Genomic DNA, 21,533 nt, shown 5'->3' with positions numbered 1-21,533 from the left:
CAATTCTAGTTTCATCATAGACTTATGCAATTCATCTAGGCAACAACAACACAACACACACAAAACACACTAAACAAATAACAATCAAAGAACTTAAAACAAAAAGAAACACAATTTCGAGCTAAAACACACAAACAAACTAGACACAAAAATTTTGAACATTTTCCTACCCCCAAACTTAAAATGACATTGTCCCCAATGTCACATCATGCACATCCAAGGAATAGAAAAACAAAAGTAAAGGTTACGAGATACTCCCTTGATTAATCCATAAAGGTCGATTTTTGTGCAAAATCTTGGCATCCATTCCTTGGCTTCCTCATCATCATCATCATCTATCAAACAAATAAAAGTCTATGATGCCAAATGTGTTAGATACCCTCACCGATTAATATGAAAGAATTACATTATGATCTCAACCTTATTGAACTAAACCTAAAATCTAAACAAAAACAAATAAAGAGCTCAAAACCAGGGAATCAACATCAATTCCTACGTACAAAAAATAAAGAAATAAAAACAAAGACAAAAAAAAAAAAAAAAAGTGCTTCCGGCTTCAGGCTTCAATCTTCTTCTACTTCTTCCTCTTCACACAACTCCCAAATTTGCTAAAAGCACTTCAACACAACAAACCCAACTTCCTCAACACCAAATTAAATCAAAATCAACAATTCTATACTCCACAATCAACTCAATCCTCAAATTCTCAACCAACATCCATAATCAACAAATTCAAGCAATTTTTCAATAAAAACAAATCCACAATTGAAAGTGAACGAATAAATTGCACAAAAACTCTCGATCTTACCAAGCCCAAGCTTTCCAACCTTCAATTGCTCCAATTTCATTAAAAATCACAAAGAAAACTCCAAATTTTCAAAACCTAAGGGTTACTAAAAATTTCTTCAAAATAGGTTAAACCTGGTCAATTGAAAGGTGCATGATTGTTTAAAGAGGTAAGGGAGTGGAATGGTGCTAAAATTTTTTAGGGCAAAAGGTGAGAAATTGAAGAAGAGAAAATGAAATTCTTTAGAGGCCAAGGTTTGAAATCGCAAAATGGAGAGAATGAAGGTGGGTTTATAAAGATTCTTAGGGTTTGCCGTGGTGAAGAATAATCTTCACCGCAGTGAAGTTCTTCATTCAGTACAAATATAAACCCAGTCGATGCCACGGCGAAGAAAAATTTTTTGTCGCGGCGAAAAATTCCAGAGAGCATGTCGCCTAGACGAAAACTGGAAGTTTTCCTTTTTTCGGTTTAGTTCGATATTTCACCTGAAACACCCAAAAACACACGAAATCAAAATCATTCTAATTCATAAACAACTAAACAAATTCAAAACAACAAACAAATGACAAACAAATGAAAACACTTGGGTTGCCTCCCAAGAAGCGCTTGTTTATAGTCGGGAGCTCGACTTTCTCATTCTTTCATCAATGTGGATCCTTGTGGGGTTCTTCACTTCCCATTACCACTTCTTGGTCTTTCCTTTGGAATTTCGAACATTCTCATAAGCATCTTTTCGGAACTTCAAATTCATATATGCGTACTTGAGATGAGATGGTGATTGGTTGAGTCCAATGTTTGGAGTCTCTTCCAACACCAATTTTGACTTGTGCGCATTTACACCAAATTCCTCAAATTTTTCCTTGCGATGTGAGTTGCTTCGTTGAAATTCCCCTATGTATCTTGCACACCTTTTTGCTTTGAGCTTTTCCTCTTCATTAGTCCTGTCTTCATGTTCTTCCAACTTTTCTTCATTGTGAGGTTGCTTCAACACTATACCTCTTCTTAATGTTATGACATTTAATTGTTCTTTAGGATTTGTGACCGTTGTGCTTGGCAAAGAACCTTGAGATCTCTCTGTCAATTGTTCAACCAATTGCGCTACTTGAACCTCCAAATTTTGAATGGACACTCCTTGATTTCTAAAGTTTGAGTGTGTCTCATTCATAAATCTTGTGGTTTCTTGCATGAATTTCCCGAACATATCCTCCAATTTCGACATTCTTTGCTCACATGGTTGATGATTCACCACTGGTTGATGGTTTGGCATTGTCCTTTGATTTGATTGATTGCTTTGATTGCTCAATGACAAATTTGGGTGATTCTCCCAACCAAGATTGTAAGTGTTAGAGAATGGGTCACTTTGCAGCCTTTGTGAACAAACCATGTAATTCACTTGCTCGATTGTTAAGAAGAGTAACTGGTCTCCATCTTGGCATTCCACACTCCCATGGTTTCCTGCACAAAATTCACAAGTTATAAAAGGTGAGTGAATAGAATCTACACTCATACCTCCCATTTGGCTTTGAAGTGATGCAATTTGTACAGATAATGTGTCGAACGCATCGACTTCATGTAGACCCATTATTCTCTTCGGCATTGCTCTCTCATTAGGTCTTTAGTAGTTATTGTTGGCCATCACCTCAAGCAATTCATAAGCATCTTCTGAGGTCTTGTTATTTAAGGCCCCGTCTACTGCCACATCTACCATCGTTTGAATATTTGGTATCAACCCATTGTAAAATGTTTGGACTTGTCTCCAAAACGGTAGACCATTATGTGGACATTTCCTTAACAACTCCGTGTACCTCTCCCAAGCTTCATATAGTGACTCATCGTTGCCTTGCACGAAAGAGGTAATGTCATTTCTCATACTTAAGACTATACAATATTTACGATTAACTACGAAAAAAATGAAATAAAAGCTTCAATTTAGCACTACACTAGATATTATCAATATTAACAATCAACTATCCCCGGCAGTGGCGCTAAAAAATTGATGCATTGTAATTATAACCTGCAATGTGTAGCAAGTGCACTAGTCGCAAAAAGTAATAAAGTGATAACTAGAGTATCGTTCCCACGAGGATAGTGTTACTAAGTACCGATTTCTCTAGTTTAAGTCCTAATTGAAGCAACAATAAATTGGATTAATGGAAAATTAACAACTAAATACAAATTAACAAAATATAAATGAATGATAATGAAATTAAAGCAAAACCCAACAACTTAACTAATTAAATAATGCTAAAAAATGCTAGGGTGTTGATTTCACCTAGATACGCTAACCCAAATCATAGAATCTATTACCCAAGTTCTAATTCCTTGATTGAAAATCAAATTCCCTAAGTTGTAAAATATACCTTCTCAGGCTATATTTTCCTACTTATCCCTATTAAGCTTCCGCACCCAACAAAATGAAGATTAATAGTTCAAAGTCTTTTAATCTTTATGGAATTCTATCTAGATTTCATAGATCGCTAAATCTATCTCTAGCGTTTGCTTAATCTATGGTATTTATCCCAAGAGGCACAATCACAAATCACTTCTCAGTCTCATTGTGAACAACACACATTTGAATGGTGATCAAGCATCCAAAAGTCATTAAGCAAAGAGATAAACACTCAATCATGAAATTAAAACTCAGAGTAAATCAATTCATATAAATTTAATCATTGTATCAAAGTTACATCAAACCCTAGCTAAACAACTCAGTTCATACTCAAAAATGAAATAAAATAACAAAAACAAACTAAATCAAGATTCATCATTGAAAAACAAGCAAAAGATGGAGAAATCTTCTCTAATTTGAAGCCCAAATCTTCAATACTCTTCGCCTTCCAAGAGCTGCCTTCCAAATGACGAACCAAGCCTTTTTCTCTTCCTTTTCGCTCTAATTTATAACCCTCTCACTTAAGGATGAAGCCCCAGCAAGCCAAAACGCGTTGTTTTATTTTTACATCTGATGTAGGTTTTGCCGCGGCGAGGAACTTTCGGGCCAAATTTTAGCACGATAGAATCTGAATCTAGAAAAGTGTTAAACATATTAATTGTATCCATTTTAATCATCTTTCTACTCGTTTAAGAATCTACACAATTCGAGGTTTACAGATCAAGTTATGGCAGAAATACTGAAGCACGTCCAAATACGTTTTTCTTCAGTTCCTAGTGTACTTTTCACGAATTCAAGCCAAGTTGTCACCCTTTTCCAGTCAGAATTAGGAAAACCCCAAAACATGAAAGTTGTAGCTCTTCTTCTTATCTTTCCAAAGATTCTATATTCAGGTCATTCTGAGTTTTCAACCTCAAGTTACACAATTTATGCTCAAAACTATCATTTATGCTCAAAATCATCGTTTAGGCCTGGAAAGACAAATTAATAGAATTATGTAGCAATTATGGCCCAAATTGTATGAGAAGTATCCTAAATCCTATCAAAATTCAATGTGAAATCATAGGGAAAAATAGGATTATCAGTTCTCATACGGAGAGTGAACCACTATAAATGTTGTGTTTGTGTGTGTGGTTATTTTTTGTTCTTTGTTCACACTATTTTTTGCCTTCACGGATTTAGGGTTTGCTAGTATTCAATTAAATCCCCCCAACACTGAGTTGTTGATGTGTGAAATGGCAGTCTAGCTTGTTTTCCAAGTTTGCAAGAAGAAGAAAATGAAAGTGTAGAAATAGCTTCTGTCTTAGTATGCAGTAGCTTAAGAACTTGACCTAAAACATGCACCTTTGGATGCCTTAACTTCTTATGCCAAAGATCAATAGATTTATTCAAATAAACTATAGTAATGCAAATTGTTGAACCAAGACCAACAGATTTATTCAAATAAACTATAGTAATACAAGCTGTAGAAACACTTTTAGAACTAGGTGCATCAGTAATTATAGCATGCTTATTAGAAACAACAGTTGGAAAAATATGTCTTGAATAGTCTTTATCAGCATATTTTGTACACAGGGTAGCTTTATTAGAATGAGTAACTAGTAAACAAGAAGCTAGATAACCAAATGTCACAAAACGTGATTGTGTTTGTGAAGAGTTGGACTATTGGAGACATGTAATGAAACACAAGAGACTGCATTTGGGATGTAACCCCCGTGTAATGGTGTTCAATTTGGATATGCTCAAAATGTCTTACAATCATGTTTGGACTTAAATGTGTTTATTAATTTTTCATGTCTTTAGAATTGATGGATCTATGTGGGAAAGGAGATATTGTTGTTAAATGCCTAAATTTGTTGGTTGACATGAGTGGAAATAAATTTTGATGTTCTAAGTATTAGTTGGAAAAAGAATGAGAAATGTGAAGTGTATTGGCTATGTGAGTTCTTGTAGTAGGAAAGGAATGTTGAATGTGTTATTTGTGATTTCTATACTTGAATTGATTTGAAAATGAATGTTGCCTTGTAGGGATGCACTCCTTGTTTTAGAGTCGCAGGTGTGAAGTGTATGTTGGTTGTGTTTGTGTCCAAGAAATATGGATGGATTTAGAGAACAAGATGAATGTTGAGTAGAAAGTTAAAAGAGTGCTGGAAGTTGATAAAATGCATTCTACTTAGTAGCCCATAAGAACGACTGTTCATAAGGGAAGAACTGGCGTTCCATATTTTTCAAGAAATTTTGTAAGGCAAAACGGGCATAGGGAATGATCGTTCCATATGGAACAGCTTGCCTAGACATGTCTTCAGATTTGGTGGATTAAGCTACAAGGAGATGGAATAGGACCATTCTGGTCATGAACGGCTTGTGAGTGGTCCAACGGTCGTTCATTGTTTTAGAATGGGCGTTCTACCCTAATCCCTAAATATGTCATTTTTGGACAAAAGCATGAATGGCTTGATGGAAAGGTGCCATTCATGCATAGATCGGCTTACCTAGAGAAAAGCATAGGTGATCCTAAAGATGGAACGGGCATTCCAAGGATTGCATGGAAGTCATCCCATCTTCGGTAAAGGCATGAACAACTTAGGCGAATGATGTTGTTCATGCCAGGAACGACTTGTCTGGGTAGAGGAAGGGGCGTTCCATGATTAACATCAAGGGTATGTATGTCATTTTCTAAAGTAAAAGATTGGGATGTTATTTGAAAATATTTAAAAGTATTTGGACTGTATGGAGAAGTATGATAAATTTAGGGATCTTGGTCTACAATGAAATGTTGAGGTGTCCAGGGGTATTAAGGATAGTGTGAACATTTAGGGGAAAAAATGATATTTTGCAAGTCAACCCCTTTATTTTAAGCTGAAGTCGACAGGAAGAAAAAGGGGAAAGAAAAAGGAAAAAAAAAAAAAAAAAGAAAGAAGAAAGAAGAGGAAAAGGAAGAAGAAGAAGAAAAAGGGTTAGCCAAGGGAAATCAAGGGAGTTTTTTCTGACTTCTCTCCTTGGGTAATACATGCATGTAGCATTTTACTTGAATTGCTTCTTCATTGCTTAAATTCTAGGGTTCTAAGCTTATTTCCTTGACTTTTGGCTCAATAGGAGAAGAAGATGAAGGATCTAGAGTAATTTTACCAAATTTGGGTTAAGCTTTTAAGTTGTGAGTGGGAAAAACATAAACCCTAATTTTTATCATATCAATGTTATTCTTGATGATGCTTTCCAATCGTTTACTGAAAGTTTTAATTAAAACGTTCATTACAATTGTGTTTTGGAATATAAAGCATGTGGTTATTCTATTGTGTTGTTGAATTGCATGAATAAATTGAGTTTTGATGCTTTTGGCAAATGGTTTGAATGAGAAATGAAAATGGGTTGAATTGTCAGTTTTGAGAACATGTTTATAACTTGTGTTTCCACCCTTGTGTTTGTATAAGTCATTACGCTGACTATGTATGTTTTGCAAATGAAAGAAGATATATGTTTTTATGATAAAGCTACAAGTGGTTTTCAAACCACCCTATGAAGCAATCGTCCCCCTGAGATTCAGTTATATAGATTCAAATATGGTTCTACACATGCGTATGACAAATTTCAATGCTCAACCTGAGCAACAAGCTTTTTGCCAGGTCTGACAGATTTAAAGCCCTGCCCGAGTGATGATATATCTTGCCAAGTATGACAAATTTTTCCTCTATGTCTGTGTGTAGGACACCCACCAAGTACAACAGATTCCCTTGGGTACTAGTTGTGGTGAAAGATTTTAAGTATTAGAATGAACTATAGTATAAGAATTAGTTTCCAGTTAAGAATCAGCTTTCAACTAAGAATCAAAAACAGTATTCAGCTCATTTGCATAAGTTTATCAGTTATGGCTCAGATATCTTGTAGTAGAATATAAAGAACGTTATTTTCAGAATTACAAGCATTTGTTTCATGCATTAAAGCTTTAAAGAAAGTTGTTTTTTATAAAACATCCACTCACTAAGTAGCTCACCCTTTTTAGATGTTTTCTCCCCCCTCCAGTTCAAGAAAGTGATCGTGCGGAGTATTGAGTTCCGCTCAGGGTTGGGTCCACACAACATCATCTCATTTTGTGTGAAGCATAAAACATTTTCCTTCTATGAGATGTATGTTTTATATTGTGCTTGCCTCGGTTTTTGGATTGTAATAGACAAGGCCTGCTACCCATGTGTTTCGAATTTTGTAAAACTTATATGTAATGTTTTCATAAGGAGATCCAACAAAAAGGTTTTGGTAAGAATTATTTTAGAAAAACAAAAAAATAGTTTTCCAACTTTCCATATGGCACGTCTCAGCCATCTGAGTCTTACAGATGTATTTGGAGCCTATAGGATAGGAAAAGACGTGTCCTGTCATAGGATTAATTTGTAAGCAGTACATCCCATCTTTAAGCTTGCCCAAAAGTTGTGGGATTCTTGTGATCTTGTCCTTTGCAATGCAACAATCAGTGGAAAACTCTAATGATACAGAATTATCATGAAGCAATTGTGAAATGCTGATCTAGTTCTTTGTAATATGAGGCACATGAAGCACTCTCTTTAAAGTAAGAAACTTATTTTTTCGACAAGGTAAAATAGCAGTACCATGATGAAGTATAGTTAACAGATGACCATTACCTATAGTAAGTTGATCCTGGCCTTGACACTCTAAGTGAACTGACAAGTTAGCAAGATTAGCTATTATGTGACCAAAAGCTTCACTATTAAAGTACCATGCATTATCTTCTACTATAGTTGTTGACGCAATGAAAGTTTGTGTTGTTAGCTTTGAAGAATTTTGAATTTGAAAGGAGGGTGAAGGATCAGCAAATGAAGATGAATTTTGTGACATTTGTTGGTGATCAGAGGTTGGTGCAAACTGTGGGGATTGAAATCTTGAATTATGCTGAAAGGATGAATTCATCTAAGGTCTTTGGATACTGATATCTTACCTATGATAGCACTGCATAACCTGATGACCTAGCTTTCCACACAGTTGACATATAGGTTTACCTCAACCTCCAAACCTATCATGACCTTTACCTTCACCAATTTGAAATTCACCAGACTGATATTGATAAAAATTGTGATGATAAAATCCTGAATTTTGGTAGTTGCTTGGTGTTTGACTGATAAGAATGAGTACTAGAACTGTGTGACGGTCCTGATTGTTGGCATTGCCATTATATCTAACTTTAGAAGCATGGAGAACTGAACTACCACCTCCATTTTTATCAACAGTACAGAGAGTATTTTGTCAAGCTACGCGATTTTCATAAGTTTGAACTCAGATTGTGCTTCTTCCAAAGTAAAAGTACCACTTCTAGACACCAAAGAAGTAATATTGACCAGCACTGTATCAAATTCAGGCCAAGACCACTTAAAATACAGAGAATCAATTATGAATCGGTTATTTTTGTGCTAGAGGTTGACAAAACATAACTGCCTCTCTCATCTTATGTATATAATCAGCAACAGATAAAGAACCCTTCGTACTTGTCTAGAGGAAATGATGAGTGTGCATTACTTGCGATTTAGCTTGAGTAAGGATTAATTTCTCCAGAGTAACCCAAATTTCATTAGAATTCTAACACTTAACAATATTTCTAAGCATAGTTTCAGAAATTGAAGAATTAAATCAAATTCACAAGTGATCCATTCTACACCAAGCTGCAAATGTTGGATTAAATTGAGTTAGGGTTTGTGAAGCAGTAACATTGGAGATCAGAATGAACTCTAGAGAAGGTGGCTTAGAAGCAATGAGAAAGTGATAGGGTTTGGGATAGGATCTATTTATATGAGGAACAGAGACCTCCAAGAACAAGAGACAAAGAGATTAATTGACAAAATTCTTTATTGATAACCACAATCTGGATTTAGGCTATTATATAGCCGTAAACTTGACTCCAAATGACTCCCAAAGGACTTTAATTGCCTAATTCAAATCTAATAAGATATTCTATCATAATTATAAAAGGATAATAAGATAATCCTAATAAGGTAATAGCATAATTATAAAAGACCTAACATAATTATAAAAGATAATAATAAAATACTTAACATAATTATCCTAATTCTAAAATAATCCTAACATTGCCTCCCCTTTCGGTTCAACCTTATCCTCAAGGTTGCAATGTACGACACCATCAGTAGCAGTTATCCTAGTTCATCCTCGTGCTTATCATCATCATCCTCCATCTGCAAGAGAAAGAACTTGGCCCTGCAGCGATGCCCAAGTTGAAAGCGCTCATGGCAATTATAGCACAAACCTTTGTTGCACCGTTCTTGCATCTGTGCCACCATGCGTTGCTTAACAAGCAAGGAACCTGATTGGTTTGGAGTCGAAAAAATGGCATGCTATGCTGAAGGAACATTAGGAGTTGATTTACACGGATTGCAAGATGGGGGGCTGACGGATCGCAAGTATAGGTGCAGATCCTACAGCTTGCCATCCTGCAAGCGGCCAAGACTCATGGCATGGTTGACGGTGTGAGGCCGGAAAGACTACACCTCTCTTCAGATTTATGGTTTGAGCTCTAATACAAAGTAGCTTAGAAGGAATGTACTTGGAAGGCCAGAAACTTGATTAGAGAGTTCCTCAAATTCTGTTTGATTAGTGACTACAGAACCTGCTTGAGTAAGTTTCACCAACTGCCCTTAGTAATCCACTAATTCCGAAGGCCCAAAACAAACATCTAAATCCTATAAGAAAGAATGCGAGGAACGAATCTACCCATTGGAATGCATCTAGCGATACCAGGAGAGAGCTGGCCTATCTATGTGGAAGGAAGAGATCGTCAACCATTGCTTGGTAGGGATATTTTGGTAATCAAAGAATTGCTTGGCTTTAAACCTCCATCCACGCGGATTCGTGCCATCAAAATAAGGGACTTCTAAATGGAAAGACTTGGGAAAAAAATCCCGAAAGTCAATCCACGTTGCCCAGTCAAATCTGAAGATGATTCACCAAAATGTTGGTTTTGTTGGTAGTTTTGATCGAACTTGTTATGTAGAGCTGAAATTTGCATAGTAAATCTTGAAAACCACTTGTCAAAACTTCCAGTTTCTCTATTAAAGAAGTGAGAGTCTTTGCTTAGACAGATTGTAGGGCCGTAATTTTAGCAAGCTACTCATCCAAAAGACGCAAGCAAGTGCCTTCAGCCATAACTAGGGAACGAGAGCGCCAATGATAGAGTTTGGGATTTGATCTGTTTATATAAGGAACAGAGACCTCCAAGAACAAGAGACAGAGAGATTAATTGACAAAATTCTTTATTGATAACCACAATCTAGATTTAGACTATTATATAGCCTTACACTTGACTCCAAATGACTCCCAAAAGGACTCTAATTGCCTAATTCAAATCTAATAAGATATTTTATCATAATTATAAAAGGATAATAAGATAATCTTAATTCTATCCTAATAAGATAATAGCATAATTATAAAAGACTTAACATAATTATCCTAATTCTAAAATAATCCTAACAGAAAATGCTTGAGGTCAAAGGCTATCACAGCTAAGAGAACTTGTGTTCGCCAGTAGGTATAATTTTTCTGTGCCAATTAGATTATTATCAATGGTAGTGAAGAAGTTGTTAATGGAGCACATGTTGTTATTGTATGTTCTGTAGTACGATCAGAAGTATGAAGATCCTCATCTTGTGATTGACAACAGAAACAAAAGTTTCAGAGTTATATTGAGGGTGTTTGGCTGTCAAGAAATGCTTGGAAAATTTTCCGTTGGCTTTGATATCATAATAGAAACGGATGAATCTTGAAAAGAAAAGTTTTTATTGTGATTGTTTTCTCGTAACTTTAAAAAACTAACCCTAGCTTTATATAGAGATACATAGAAAGCATATGAGATGGCACACTAAAACAGCTTAAACAATCTTCTGCCGATATGGCATAACTGGTACCAGCACACTTTGCCATTGTTCACTGATGTACAACTCTCTTTTATGTGTGAAGTTGAGAAAACACTCTGTTATAATGACAATCACTTTTGGGATCCTAATCAGTTAATTAAGCTGTAATTTGATATTAATATTTTTATTATTATATTATTTATCTTTATTTCTTAAATATTGACTCGGAATTGGGTTGACTTTATTATTTTTTTATTATTATTAATTTTTATATAAGAGTTTATATATTAAATTTGCATGCATAATATTATTTGAAAAAAAAAAACAAGAAATAGAAAAAGAATAGAAACAGTAGACAAACTTGACACTTTATATTAGTCAAATACAGAATAAACATTAATTACAAGGTCATTATTTGACATATAATGGCAAGCACTTGGTATCATTTTCATAACGTCATTAGACAAGATAAGCATCAATTACAAGTTTATGTTAGAATTTTAATTAATTAAAATTTATTGCCCTAAAATTACTATTTGGTCCTTCACTTTTATATATATTATTTTATATAAAAAAATTAAACTGTTGAGTAGTTTTTAGCAGTTATCCCCAGCAATTGTCTTTGATGGAAAGACTTCTACTTGCTTTTAAAAAGGGGAACAGTTACAGGTCCCCAATACATACAATTATTTTGATTTCCCAAAAAGCATCGTTCTGAGAATTGCAATGCATTGGAAGAGTTTGTAACCTTTGAAGAACATAGCAACAACAAACTACTATGGCTGGAGGTTAGCAAATATATTATTTTGCTTTTGCTAATCTTCATGAATATGTGAACATGTATATGAATAATGATATATATATACATGTTAGATTTTGAGTGATTTACATTGCTAGTTTTAACATGTGGTATCAGAGCTTTTTTTAATCTCTACCTGGCATGTAATTGTTTGTTGCAAATTTAGAGAATATTGCATAAAATTGGGAATTTTTTATTTTTAAACCCGTAACTTTAATAGGACATAACTTCTTGAATAAATCAAATTTGTTTCAATTTTGGTGTCATTGGAAGCCTTGTTGAAAGAGCTTTCCAACGAATATATTATTTGTCAAAAACGGAGTTGTGGTTGCAAAGTTATGCTAGTTTAAAATTTTGGTTAAAATTACCGTTTGGGTGATTTTGGTAGTCATTTACGGTGCCGATTTGGGACGAAAATGTCATTTGGGATGTCACTGACATATGCCATATGTCCACATTCAAGTTTCCCCTCTAAAATTTCGAAAAAATGGCTGGAATCGAGCTGTTAAAAAGGGCAAAAAACGGGTTTAAAAGTGGCAAAAACTGGGTTAAAAAGACCCGGTCAAATATAAAACGGGTCAAACTGACCAGGGAAAAGTCAAAGGTCAAACCTGCCCAATAACCCAATGGGTCAAACTGACCTGGTCAACGGTTTGAATCGGGTCAATGAACTGGCCAACGAGTTAGATCGGTCAACGAACTAGTCAATAGGTCAAACCAGGTCATCGAACCAATCAAATAGGTCAAATCGGGTCAACAAACCGGGTAAAAGGTTAACCTGACCTAGTCAAATAGGTCAAACTGACATGCGTTGACTTATGGTGCGTGTACACACCTGAAGGAGCTCGTGCTTGTGTCAAACGTGTGAGTGAGGTGTGTTTTGGCGTGTGCAGGGTCATGAAGGCACGTGCAAGGGTGTGTTGTCTTCTGGAGGTGCGTGACAGCGTGTGAGGACACGTGGTTGCGCGTGGTTGAGTCACAGTTCGTGGGAGTCGGTGATAGCGCGTGTGATAGTTTTTATATCATGTGTTAGTCTGTTATGCATAAATAATGTGTTATCGTTGTTTTGATTTATGTTATGTTGTATTATATGCAATAACTCATGTTATAACAATATGATGTTTTATGATCGTATATATTTGATTAATTTAGAGTAGCCACAACATCTAAGTTATGATAATATATACATTAAGTAATATTAATTATGATCATATTAAAGTTAATAACATTGTTTTGTAGTTAATCATGTTAATATAATCATTTTACCCACAGGGAATGTTATATTTTCATGATTAATTAGGATGAAATATAAATTATTCTTATTTTTTAATTAGCCCACAGGTATAACGAAATATTAATAATTTCTAGTTTCATCATTAAAGGATAATGAATCATAATATGTAAGGTTTTTACCCACAGGGAGATTTTATGATATATCGATTCATTTATGATTTGTTATTTGTTTTACATTAGTAAACTTATAACTGTTGTTGATGGTTTATGCCTCATAATTTATTTAGTAGGCATATCTGTTGATATACCTACAGTTGATCAAACTTTGATGATGGTTGAGGATAAAGTTCCTTATTTAAATGGTGATGACTACAAATCTTGGAGGGAGGTTGTCCTTCTTCATTTAGGGTGCATTGATCTTGCCTATGCTCTTCTTAAGGAAAAGCCACCTACACCTACAGATACTAGCACTCAGACTGAGATTGCTTTGTATGAACGGTGGGAGCGACCTAGTCATTTAAGCATGATGTTCAACAAATCTCACATTATGAGTAGTATTCGTGGGCCAATACCGGAGTGTGAGAATGTGAAGGATCTGATGGATGCAATTCATGCTTAATTTGAAACATCAGATAAGGTATTAGGCGGAACCCTAATGAGTAGATTGACATCCATGAAGCTCACCGGTATTAAAAGGGTTCGTGAGCACATTATGAAAATGAGGGACATCGCTACTCAGTTGAGATCCCTTCAAATGGTGATTAATGACCATTTCTTGGTGCATTATGTCGTGAATTCTCTCTCATGTCATTATACTCTTTTCAAGATATCCTATAACACACAAAAGGCTAAATGGTCAATCAATGAGCTTTTGACCATGTGTGTTCAAGAGGAAGAGAGATTGCTTCAGGAAGTGAATGAAACTGCACATCTGGTGACAGGAAATGTCAAGCACACTTCAAACAAGAATAAAAAGTGGAAGGGAAAAGGCAAGTTGCATGAGGTTATTAGCAAAGGAAATAAGGACAACACCAAGTGTTTCTTCGGTAAAAAGAAGGGACACATGAAGAATGATTGTCCTAAAAGAAAGGTTTGGCTTAACAAGAAAGGTAATCTCACATCTCTTGTGTGTTATGAATCTACTATGATTTGTGTTTCTCATAATGATTGGTGGATTGATTCTGGTTCTACAATCCATGTTTCTAATGCCATATAGGGTTTTCTGGAACGAAGGAAACCGATGGGAAGTGAATGCAACATCTATTCAGGAAACAAGATGCCTTCACGTGTTGAAGTTGTTGGAACATATAAATTTATTTTAAGCACTAATTTTATTTTGGATTTAGAACGAACTTTTTATATTCCTAGTTTTTTTAGGAATTTAATTTCAATTTCTAAACTTGTACCTTATGGATACTCTTTCAACTTTTATGGTAGTTCTTTTAATTTAATTAAGAACTCATCTATTGTTGGAAATGATCCTATGGTTGATGATTTGTTTAAAAATCATTTAAGGGATACTGTTCCTTATAGTTTAACAACTTCACATGCTAGTACTAGTATTAAACGTACTGTTATGAGTGAAAACTCTTCTTTATGTGGCATAGGAGACTAGGACACATCTCCATTGATAGGATTAAAAGGTTGGTAAATGATGGAGTTCTTGAAACTCTTGACTTTACTGGCTTTGATACTTGTGTAGACTGCATTAAGAGAAAGCAGACTAACAAATCTAAGAAAGGTACCAATAAGAGTTCTGAACTTTTAGAGATCCTACACACAAATATTTGTTGCCTTGAAATAAACGCTAGTGGTCAAAAATATCTCATCACTTTTATTAATGATCACTCACGATGAAGCATTGGATGCTTTCAAAATATATAAAGCAAAAGTAGAGAAACAATGTGGAAAACAAATTAAGATCTGAGATCTGATAGAGGTGTTGAATATTATGGTAGATACACTGGTATAGGACAAGCACTTGGCCCATTTGCTAAATTTCTTCAAGAGCAAGTTATTGTGGCTCAATACACCTTGCTTGGCACACCATCTTAGAATGGTGTAGTAGAATGGAGAAATAGAACATTAATGGATATGGTATGGAGTATGCTGAGTAACTCCAAACTTCCTCGTTCTTTGTGGATTGAAGCTCTTGAAACTGCAGCATATATATTAAACCAAGTTCCAACTAAGGCGGTTCCCAAAATGCCATTTGAGTTATGGAAAGGTTGGAAACCATGTTTAAGTCATTTACGCATCTGGGGTTGCCTAGTAGAAGTTAGAGTTTATAATCCACAAGAACAAAAGTTAGATCCTAGGACTATTAATGCATATTTTATTAGATATGCAAAAAAATAAGAGTGGAAGTCGAAGTAAACACATCAACATTAAATACTTAGCAATAAGGGAGCACATTAAAGCCAAAGAAGTGCTCATTGAACACAAACACACCGAGCAGATGATTGTTGATCCTCTGACAAAAGGCATGTCACCAAAGATGTTCAAGGATCATGTAGTAAAAATGGGACTACGTCCCACTTTGTCACTGTGAGAGGCAATACTTTCATTCTTTGAAACTTTGTAATTTAGTTTGTTTTCTCTTTTAAGTTCTATACATTTTTATTGGAGACAAACAAACATTCTGGATGACCTAGAACGAACATATGAGGTTTGCTCATAAAGTAATATTCCACATTTAAGCATTTATTTAGAAGAAGAAAATTGCATAGTAATACATGGAAGATAGTACTTGTTTAAAAAGGACTTACCGCATGCAATTCTATTTTTCTAATTAAACATAAAGAATATAAAACTACTATGTTCTGGATTGTGTAATAAAAGTTTGGACCAAGTGGGAGAATGTTAGAATTTTAATTAATTAAAATTCATTGCCCTAAATTACTATTTGGTCCTTCACTTTTATATATATTGTTTTATAGAAAAATTTAAACTGTTGAGAAGTTTTCAGCGGCTATCCCCAGCAATTGTCTTTGATGGAAAGACTTCTGCATGCGTTAAAAGAGGGAACAGTTACAGGTCCCTAATACACGCAATTATTTTGATTTCCCAAAAACCATCGTTATGAGAATTGCAATGCATTGGAAGAGTCTGTAACCTTTGAAGAACACAGCAACAACAAACTGCTATGGTTGGAGGTCAGTGAATAAAATTATTTTGCTTCCGCAAATCTTCATAAATATGTGAACATGCATATGAATAATGATATAAATATATACACGTTAGATTCTGGGTGATTTACATTGCTGGTTTTAATAGTTTATTACTGAAAGCACTACATATATGTATATCACTTTCATAATGTAAATAGACCATCTCAAACGTTGGATTAATGATCTTCTTTTCGACAAGTATCAATCCAATCGTTAATATTATTCTAATAACATCACAATAGTATATAACCATTTCAATAATGGAAACTTTAACATATATTATAGACTTAGTGATGATATAGACGGATTAGAAGTCCTTGTTCTGGAGAGGGCATCATGTCGCTTGTAATTTTTTCATCTGGAATTGCCATCTCCCATTTAAATTTCTTCACCACATTGTGAATAAAAGTGAGTACGCCATTCGAGAATACTGCTATGCCGGGCACGATTTAGGACCAACTCCAAATGGAGTAACGGCGTAGGCAGGCAAATTATTTTTTTCATCATATCTTGATGGGTCAAACTTTTCTGGATCTGGGAAGTATTTAGGGTCCATGTTTGTTGAATCCACTGTCCAATATAGCTATAAAAAATATTTTTCTAATCAAATCATGATGGTCAAGAGCAGTGACAGAGCCAAAATTTTGTATCCAAGAGTAGAACGTTGAGGTCAAAATTTCAGCCCCCTCCAAAATAAAATTCATATTTTATAACGTTAAATGTCATAGTCTATGTTACAAGCAAACATTTGGTATATATATATATATATATATATATATATTAAAAAAGAAAAAAACTTATTTTCATAATTTACATCACTTTTATATAGAGAGAGCAAGGAAAGAGAGAACTCTTTAGGATATATATCAATGATTTTTTAAATTTAGATCACATTTATGAATCGTAAAAATTAATAAATACTAAAAGATAAAATTTTAATCAATAAAATTTTGTATCCAAAATTAATGTAACAAATAATTATCCATATACCTTCCATCCTTTAGGAATGGTGTTACCAGCGTAAGTAAAATCTGTCATGACCTCTCTAAATGTTCCTCGAATCGTTGGCGTAAGTCTCATCACTTCACATACTACATTCCAGGAATATTTCATCTTTTGCATGCCATCCCAATTTAGGAGCTCCTCTGGCTTCTTAGAGGCTTCGACTTCTTTTTGCTCTAGTTTAATATAAATTCAAGTCCAACATAACAATTGTTAGAAGCAAAAGAACTTACTGATAATCTATATAAAAGGTATCATGAATTTGATTTGGTTTAGATATGCATTAAGGGAAAAAAAAAAAAAAAAAAAAAAAAAAAAAGGTGATCCCAATAGTACTACTATATATAATAGCGAGAATCATTAGACCGATCATGATAGTTTCAATAGTACTACTATATCCAATGATTGTTAAAGGACAATATCTTAAAACTAAACGAAATAGAGACAGTAGCGAGAACAAAATAATAGCAAAACAAATCACAGACAGTAAACAAAAAGAAAACATCACGCGCGATTTACCCTAGTTCACCCAATATGAGCTATATCTAGCCAAGTTAATATTATTGCAATACTTTCTCACCTCTCTCGTTTACATTGAATTAATTGTAGAATGAATTAATTGCCCTATGATTTGCTATCACACTCATAACAAGAGAAAAATATGTTTATATACTAGGTTTAAAGTGACAAAACCTAGTTTTACAAGAATTTCTATTCCTAAGCCCAAACGCAACAAGGAATTAATGACTTAAAGAAATCCTCTAGTGGTTATACATGGAAAAGGCCTAAACCGCTTACGGGGAGCAGGGTCCCCACCCGCTGACCAGGGAGCAAGACCCCCGAATGTGTCTGCATAACCCTTTAATGCTGAAGTAGTCGACAACTCCGACAAAAACTATCATATATCTTTCGATACTCTCAATCACACTGATCTAATGATTCTCAATAATCGATAACTTTTTCAGTAAGTAAGGATAACCCTAACAGATTTTTAAAGAAAAAAAAAAACTATATAATAAGTTTTAGGTTAATCACCAGCAAGAATTTTCTGGTATATGTCAGGCCTCTCTCCAAGATATTTCATGAAGAAAGTCATGACAGAAGCCACAGAGCTATATCCTGCAACAAGCAAACCCAAGATTTTTTCTGCTATCTCAACCTCTGAGCCTTTCCCAGATCCATCTGAAGCCATAATCATATGTGACACAATACCTCGCATTGGTTCTCCCCTACCATTGAAGCTTTGTTCTCACAAATTACGCTCATTAACCCTCATTGACTGCAGCTGCAGCTTTGCATGCTTTATGAAAATTCGTCCCCGGAAAGTTCAGAGGAACAGAATCATCCCCACTTTTATATCATCAAACCTGAAAATTTCCCTGGCAACACGCTCAGGATCCTCAGTCCCCATGAAAAAACAACAGGCAAGAGTTAAAGTTAGAGACTTAGCTAGAGAAAATGCCTTCACTTCATCTTTTCCTTCCCATAAAGTTTGCATTTGTTGTTGAGTTATGGAATCCATTTCGCCCACATACTTCACCAGGGCTTCAGGTTTCAAGAACCCTGGAGCTTCTCTTGCGTTTTTCACAGTTTCTCTGAAATTCAAGTCACGAGGAGTTGAAGAGAGGAACAATTTTTGCATGGAATACGGAACGAATGGAGTGAAGATTGTATGTTCATTGGTGAAGAGAAATTTGTGGCCATTTGGACCGTAGATTACTGCCATTTTTTCTCCAAGAATATTGGTTTTGAAAATATCCGGAGAGTATTTGTTCATTCTATCAAGAACAAACTTCTCTGGTTTTGATCCGAATTCAATAGTTTCACCAATAAGAGGCCACCCGAAACTTCCTGGTGGCAGGTTTTTGTGTCTGGTTTTGAAGGACCAAATGCCAGAAGCAAGAATGAGAAAAAGAGGAACCAAATAACAAAGGAAGAGATATGAGAAATCCATTTTGAACTAAAGAGAGTTTGAAAGAGAAGAGAAGAGGAGAAAGATCTGGAGTTGTGTGTTAGTATGATGGCTGGCGTATCTATTTATAGAGATCAAATCCACTATGCATGTCAAGTAATTGCAGAAGAGAGCATATTCTATGTATATGGGGCACACCATATCATCTGGACATTTTAATAAAGTTTATCATATAGATATTTGTTTTAGAAATTACAAATCCCATTGAGTATTAGAATATTATATAATTCTCCCAAACTAATATATATAAGGTTAGACTATTGTTAAATATATTGCAAATTAATATTTAGATATCATATATGTTAGAACATTTTTCTTTCAATCTTTTTTTTTTTTTTATCTCATCTACCTTTATACTGAATTTGATCAGTAGCAATTAAATTTAAACAAACAGATATGGTAAAAGATGATTGGGTAAAAGTTTATTTTTAATTTAAAATTACCTAATTATTTTTCACCACATCAATTTGTATAAAAATTTTTGTAAGTATAATATTATTCTTTAAAATTTATATGAAGTGATAGGGGTGAGCGGTTCCGGGTACCCTCCATTTTTCGGGGGAACCGAAACCGTACAGTACAGGTTCCCAAAAAAAGGAACCGGAACCGCACAGTACAGGTTCTGGTTCCTTTCCAGGGTACCCTGTAAAAAATAATTACCCCCTATTAGTTTAAAAAATGATAAAAATACCTTAAAAGTTTACAAATACACCCCTAACAAATTTTGATTATTCATTCATTTGTGTCCAATATAACTCATAACCTGTAATCTCTAAGCAACACTTGAATTCAATCAATTCATCACAATTCACATACAATTCATCAATCAAAACCAAAACACAAACAATTATTCATCACAATTCACATCAAATAACTTCACCAAAATCATTTAAACAAACAACAATATAGAAAGTTAGAAACTGTCACCAACTTTTTTTATTCTCCCACTAATTTCAATCACAACAATTATAAAACTACAAAACAACCCAAAAAGCATAACATGAGTACATGACCCATGTCTAATGCTCCAAATTAGGCATGGATGTTCCATTATCAAGTGATTGAAGTCCAATCATTTCTACAAAATAAACACAAGAAAGTCAATTAATAGCTTCAAAAAGTAAAAACATTGAAAACGTTAAATAATTAATTTACTAATAACTTAAAATAAATTTAAGAGATAAGAATATAATCGTGTAATCATCTAATTATATAATACTATAATTAATTATGTAATCAATTAATCATACTATAATGAAATAGTGAAATGTTACAATAAATTAAGTAATCATACTATAAGTCTTTAATAGAATATTATAATTAATTTGTTTATAATAGAATATTATAATTAATTAAGTAATCATTTAATTATAATATAATGTTAAAATTAATTACATAATCGTACTATAAATTTATAATGTAATGTTGTAATTAATTAAATTTCTAATCATTTAATTAAGTATTATGCTAATGTTTATGTAGTAAATTAGTAATTACTAATATTTATAATATAATGTCATAATCAATTAAGTAATCATTTAATTATGTAATGTTATAATTAATTATATAATCATACTATAATGTAATGTTATAGTGAATTAACTATTAAATAATCATACTATAAATTTTTAATGTAATATTATAATTAATTAAATTTTTAATCATTTAATTAAGTTTGTACTAATGTTTATAATAAAATGTTATAATTGATTAAGTAATTATACTATAAATCTATAACGTAATGCTATAATTAATTAAATTTCTAATTATAAGTCAATTAATTAACTATTTAATTATGTTATAACTTATAAGTCAATTAATTAAGTAGTAATCAATTAATGTAATGCTATAATTAATTATACTATAAATCAATTAAGTAATGTTATAAAATTATAATTAATTAAGTAATCATTTAACTATAATGTAATGTTATAATTGATTAAGTATGATATTTAACTAGTAATTAAATTTATTAATGTTTATCAATTTATCATATATAATTAATTAATTACTAATTTATTATATATATACTTAGAACTTGATAATTGAAGTAAATAACTAAATATATTATTACTCAATCAAATATACTATTTTATTCAAAAATAATTTTTTTAATATTTTTAAAAATGTAAAACACTTTTAATTGGATCATAATTCTAATTATTCTCTTAATTTATCAAAACTTTAATATTAATGTATAATAATATATTAAAGCTTTTAATATGGTGTAATTTATATGTAATAAGTATAACTGTATTCTTATATTTATTTAATTAGGTTATTCTAAAAATTTAACTATTTTAAAATTTTTTA

General features: G+C 33.3%; 1 non-coding gene and 1 pseudogene across 1 annotated transcript; one reads left to right on the top strand and one right to left on the bottom strand.

Moving 5' to 3' along the window:
• The first annotated feature begins 2,553 nt into the window (after positions 1-2,553).
• LOC116115300 lies at positions 2,554-2,660 on the top strand. The gene has a single exon (XR_004125654.1). It is a non-coding gene; the product is annotated as a small nucleolar RNA R71 (small nucleolar RNA).
• A 13,873-nt stretch (positions 2,661-16,533) lies between these two features.
• LOC116115261 lies at positions 16,534-19,202 on the bottom strand (annotated as a pseudogene).
• Between the last annotated feature and the right edge of the window lie 2,331 nt (positions 19,203-21,533).

This window comes from Pistacia vera, unplaced genomic scaffold (genome assembly GCF_008641045.1).
Source record: "Pistacia vera cultivar Batoury unplaced genomic scaffold, PisVer_v2 Contig735, whole genome shotgun sequence".
In the NCBI taxonomy this organism is placed as follows: domain Eukaryota; kingdom Viridiplantae; phylum Streptophyta; class Magnoliopsida; order Sapindales; family Anacardiaceae; genus Pistacia; species Pistacia vera.
Note: the sequence above shows the minus strand (reverse complement) of the source record. Positions and strands in the feature narration are given on the sequence as shown.